Genomic DNA, 5,472 nt, shown 5'->3' with positions numbered 1-5,472 from the left:
TCCCTACATTTTCCCTATGTTTTCTCTACTTGCATTTTAGCTGGCATTTGCTGGGGAAATCTCTGTGCTTTGGTGACAAGACATGTGTGTTTGTGTCAAGTTCACACACACATTGTTTTGGGTAAAATAATGCACACTCACATCTTCATCCCATCTTCTCTTGATTACCTTCTGATGATTAATTCCTTGCTCTATTTTTCTCTTCATGCTTGGAGAAGGCTTGATTTCTCACTGAGAGCCATGTGTGCTCCAAGTGGTCTTTTTCGGAGTAAACTTGGTATCATTTGAATGCAAACAGGATTTAAACTAATTTCTTATGATCTGGATAACACTTATTATACGTGTTTGGATAACTGAAAAGGAGATTTCTAAGGGCAGGCTTAAAATAAAATGAAAGGCCTCTCTTTGGGCTAACACCAAATATGAGGTTTTTTTTTGTCCAGAGAGTATTATCCTGATGTAGGATTACTTTCTCAGCCATCGTAAGCTTTACTGCCTCTACAGTTTAGTTAGCAACCTGCAAATTTGTCTTTGTTTCACTTTCAGCCCCATAACATGGAATTCCTCTGCCTGGAAGTAATGTGAAATTTTTAGGATAAATAGCAGTTAATTGACAGGACTTTAACTGAAGGGGTCTGAAGGCATGGGGCTGGCTCCTTGCTGCAGTGTATATAATATAATATGTTGTGGGAGCTCATCAAGGAAAAAGCCACTCTCTGCCCCACTTCCTGCAGTATGTGATTGCACTGAAGAGTCCATGGCTGCAGCAAGACAGGGAAAACATATTGAAGGTGTCTCCCAAATGATTAATGTTGCCTCCTTTGGATTCTCAGCCTGGGAGATTGGTGCTCTGCCGCTGTCCCTGAGGAGGCAGGGATGTGCTGAGGGGGCAGAGCTTCCCCCCTCCCTGGCTGGTGGCCGAGGAGGAGCAGAATGCATTTGGCATCCATTATAGAAACAATATATGTTCCTATGGGAAAAAGCAACAGCTGTGAAGTTAGTAGCTTGCGTGCTACTGTTCTCCAGTGAAGGTACCATTAGTTAAAGTGCCAGGTATTAACGATGAACATTGCAAAATATTGTCGTCAGCAGCCAGAGAGGTTTGACTGCATGTTTAAAAAGCACTTAATTCTGTCAAAGTCATACTTTAAAAAAAACCCAAGACAAAACAGTGCAGAAGGCAGTGCAGCCACATATCTCAAGTGCCTTTAAGGCATATGATAGGAACCTTAAGAATTTGCTCAGGGTGCTTTGGTTAGAGCATTGATTAACTTTGATCAATACATCTGACACGCTCCATAATTACAAACCATTGACCTGAATTTTTCATCTCCTTTTCCATAAATTAGAGCTTGTCTTTTATATTCTTCATATATAAAAAAGAATCATATTCAAATATTTGCACCATTTTACTACATGGATGGGAAAACAGCACTGTTGCATTATCCTCTGTGTCCGAATGGGGTGGATCTATGGGATCCCATGGCACTGGGATCACAGTGTTGTTTTGTCAGACGTGATGCTGTGAGAGATACATAATTCATTGTCCTTGCAGATAACATTACAATATGCTTAGAAGCTGTCAGACCACTTTCTTTTTGAATTATGAGATTGGTAAACATGTACATTGCAATTTAATGGAGAGTTTTTAATGTTTTGTAAAAAGCATTTCAGTAAAATACTGCTGTTAAATGCTGGGATTTGTTGTTGAAAGGGCTATTTTTTTCTTTTTAAAAGAAGGGGTTTTTTTTCAGAAATTCTGCCAGGACCATGCAATACATAATACATAAGTAACTATGGTGCAGATGAGTTACTGTATATTACTTATGGGAGCAGTAAATTTGAGATTTAAAAATTCAACAGAAATAAAATATTAATGCTATTATGCAATAATCTCTCCGTACCAATATGTTCTGCACTGTTTGAAGGTATGGCACTTTGTTGTGAAGCTTTGGTGCATCACGCTCCTACAAGGTACAAGGATTTTGTACTTAAATAGTAACAGAGGGGGTATCTACACTGCAGGGTGTCTGTGTGTCCTGGCTGCTCGAAATAACTGGTTGGGGTTGTCAGATTGGCTTGTGGCCACAACGCAGTTGGTGTCTTGTGTGGACCTGGCACTGGGAGATGCAGTTTCGGGGAACCGGTAGCAGTGCCTGGGTGCTGAGGATTCAGAAGTGTTGAGGAGCTTGTTGTGTTTGTGGGAAGAGAACGTACAAATAAAACAGTTGTCTTGCTACAAGGAACACTGTAAGGGAGAGGTGGGATTTTTTTTGTTCAATATAGGCTTAAAAACATGTTTGTTTACAGGCTCAATAAAAAAAATATAGTTGACATCATGGGGACTACACCCATGCGAGCAAGGGGAGATGGAGAGGTGAGGGGCCCTGTGGCAGATGGTGGGTCTCTGCTTACCTCTGTACTCACCATTTGCTGTGTGTTACTGCTGACAGAAACGAGGAGGAGGAGAGGAGGAGAAGCAGCCTTTGCTTGCAGGAGGGAGTTAAAGTAATGAAAAATGTTCCTGGGTGACCTGGGAGATTGTGAAATTGTTGCAGTCCAGAAAGCTGTTGAAACTTACTGGGCTGAAAGCAAGACTGGAGAAAAGGGATATTTAACAGCTACCTTCCTTTAATAAGGTATAGTGGCAGAGATCAAGAACCTTGTTTTCTGAGAAGGTACAGGCAGTTCAACGCTGAAGATTTGACTGACTTGTTCCCTTGTTACCCATGCTGGTATCTGTTACCACTGGGTGACGAGCAGGAGACCTATGATGTGTAGCAATGTAACTGACCAAAACGTGCTGTTGTGTCCTTGTAAGAGGAAAGTTATGTAAAAAGTGTCTAACCACGCAAAAATATGAAGAAAACCCAGCATCTCGAGTAGAAGCAGTTGACAATGATGACAATAATGGAAGGAAACACCAGTCACGTCCTTGACGTGCTCGCTCCTGGGCAGAGGTGCCACCAGCAGCTGTGCAGGTGTGGAGGGCAGGGAGACCACCCCTCCATGGTCTTGGCTTATGGCTCTCAGTGCCCCAGCTCCTGCGTCGGTGACTGGATGAGCTGTGGATGGTGGCGATGTGAAAGAAAAGGTGTGAGAGTTAGTGATGGGGCAGGAGATGATGGCTGCACTTGCTGGTCACTGGGACAATGCCTTATTTTCTGGTAAAGGAGCTGTGCTGTGTTTTGGCTGGTCTTTTTACTTCTCCCATTCCTCTTTTGTAATATGAGCATTTGTCTGAGCTGGATTCAGTACCAAGCAATAGGTCCTACCTGTGGTGATGGAGGGCCAGATCCCCAAGTGTCCTGGCTGAATGCCTTACACAGCAGAGGTGGAAGGCCATTACAAGCATATGAAAGATTGTATTATGTATTTTCTTCCAGAGAATAAAACCCAAAGAATCTTATTTTTTTGTGTTTGTACCATTGTAGGATCACAGCTAGATGCTTTTACCAGCTTGCTGTGCTTTTATTCTGTCTTTACCCATTTGTCTTTTAAAAAAATCTGAAGACTTTCAATCCTTCCAGAGACACACAGTGGTAATAATCTTATGTTTATTTGACAGAAAAAAAATGAAGACATTTTTCTGGGCCCTAACTATTAGGAGGGCAAGTGGAACCAATTAAAATGTTAACAACATTTGAAGCCAGGAGTGCTGTAGATTATGTACTGAACTAAAAGTTTAAGAATAGATTAAAAGACTGGCATTTTTTGACTAGTAGTGGAGTTTCACCTATTTCTGCAATGGCTTTATTTCTTTTGTTATCATCAGTGAAGAAAAAAAACTTGGCCTCTAAGCTTGGAAGTTTTTTTTGGCTAATGTTCTCACTGGTTGCCTGTGGTCTCTTTTGGGTAAAATATCAGGCTTGTCATCTGCTGGAAGTGGTTGGGAAGTTCTGGCGCATACTGATGGGATGCTGAATCAGGATGCAGAGATGTGTTAATGAGGCCCGTACAACTCAGGACTGTGTGCTGTTAACAGATGGGGTTGGGAGATGGCACAGCAGTATCCTGAAGTGGGTTTTCTTTTCACTTGACAGAGCCAGACTTTGATAATCAAGACTGTCTGGGACAATGCTGTAACGCTTTCAGTGATATAACTTTTTATGGTTATGTAACTCCATATAATGATACAGCTCTATCTCGGTGTGTGACAGGGCTATAAAAAGTGTAGTAGTTGCAGAAATACGCACTTATGCTTGCTAATCCTTGCTAAGCCTATAATTCTGATCCTTTTTTATCTTTAATAAGTGCAAGTTATTAAGCATATAGAACTAGTTGCATATGGGAACTTTTTTACTTGAGGGGGTATCAATCCTGGTGATAATAGAAGAAGTGGGTGGAGGGATTAGAGCACGAAAATGAGGTTTCTACCTTTAGATGAAGCACAGTGTGCCCTGTTGAATACATCACCTTGACAGTAATCCATAACAGTAATTTAATAGGTCAAAATTAGTATGTCCTTACCATGTTTTCATTGCACTTTTCCATGGCTGTAGTAACAAGGGTATTGGTGCTATAGAGACCCACTTGTTCTGGTACTGTGTCCTATTGCTCTGATCTGCAGTGTTTCATCCCCCAGTGCCTTCAGGCACCAAGGAGATCACCTCCATCTCTCCATCCTCCCCTGGGTCCAGAGTGCAGCATCCAGGAACACCTGGGCCTTGAGAAAGGATGTTGGGGGGGATGCCGAGAGAAGTTGTCATTTACCAGAACACCAGGTGGGCTTCCAGCAGCTCAGAGGAATGATGCTAAGATACAGTCTCTTGGTTTTTGAAACCATCCGTTTTGGATGAGCACAACTTGGGGGATTGGACTAGATGATCTTTTTGAGGTCCCTTCCAATCCCTAACGTTCTGTGATTCTGTGATTCTGTGAACTTGCTAGTAACTGGGAACACCAGTTCCCACTGGGAACACAAAGTTCTTGCAGGACAAGCACCCTCATTGTTGTCTTCAGTGAGATGCTCGTGGCACTTTTAGCAGATACCACAGAGGCTGAGCAGTTGTGAAGAGGTGGTTGTTTCCTCACTTCTAAGGGTGACTCTTCAAGGCCTTATTTCTAACCTCCTCCTTTCTCACTTTGTTGCTGTCAGAGCCCCACTCTGATGAGGAACAGATAATTTCCATAACCAGGACTGTTTAATTTCCTTCACAGAAATCAAGTGCTTCTCTGAATCTGATATTGCCTTTTGAGGCCTTTGTGCACTCCGTCAACAACCCACAATACACATTGGCTGTCTGTACATTTCTAGAAGTTTAATGTGCAATGAAAAAGAAATCCCATTGAAATCAAATCTAACCATGTGAGAGACTGAATTAAACTGGAAGCTGATCTTTAAAGCGGTAGCTGTTTGTAGATGGATACACTTTCTGTGTAGAAAACTGAACACTCGTAAGCCATATATACAATATTAAGTATAAATTAGAGTTAGAGTCTAATCTGTATATCACAGGCCATTACATTTCC

At 41.8% G+C, this 5,472-nt stretch overlaps 1 protein-coding gene across 1 annotated transcript in view; it reads left to right on the top strand.

Annotated features, from left to right (window-relative positions):
* The window catches only part of KCNH5 (potassium voltage-gated channel, subfamily H (eag-related), member 5), a 152,529-nt gene that overhangs the window by 22,836 nt on the left and 124,221 nt on the right, over positions 1–5,472 (top strand). The window lies entirely within an intron of this gene.

Source organism: Mesitornis unicolor, unplaced genomic scaffold (genome assembly GCF_000695765.1).
Source record: "Mesitornis unicolor isolate BGI_N332 unplaced genomic scaffold, ASM69576v1 scaffold8335, whole genome shotgun sequence".
Classification (NCBI taxonomy): Eukaryota; Metazoa; Chordata; class Aves; order Mesitornithiformes; family Mesitornithidae; genus Mesitornis; species Mesitornis unicolor.
This window is presented reverse-complemented; position numbering and strand designations above follow the sequence as displayed.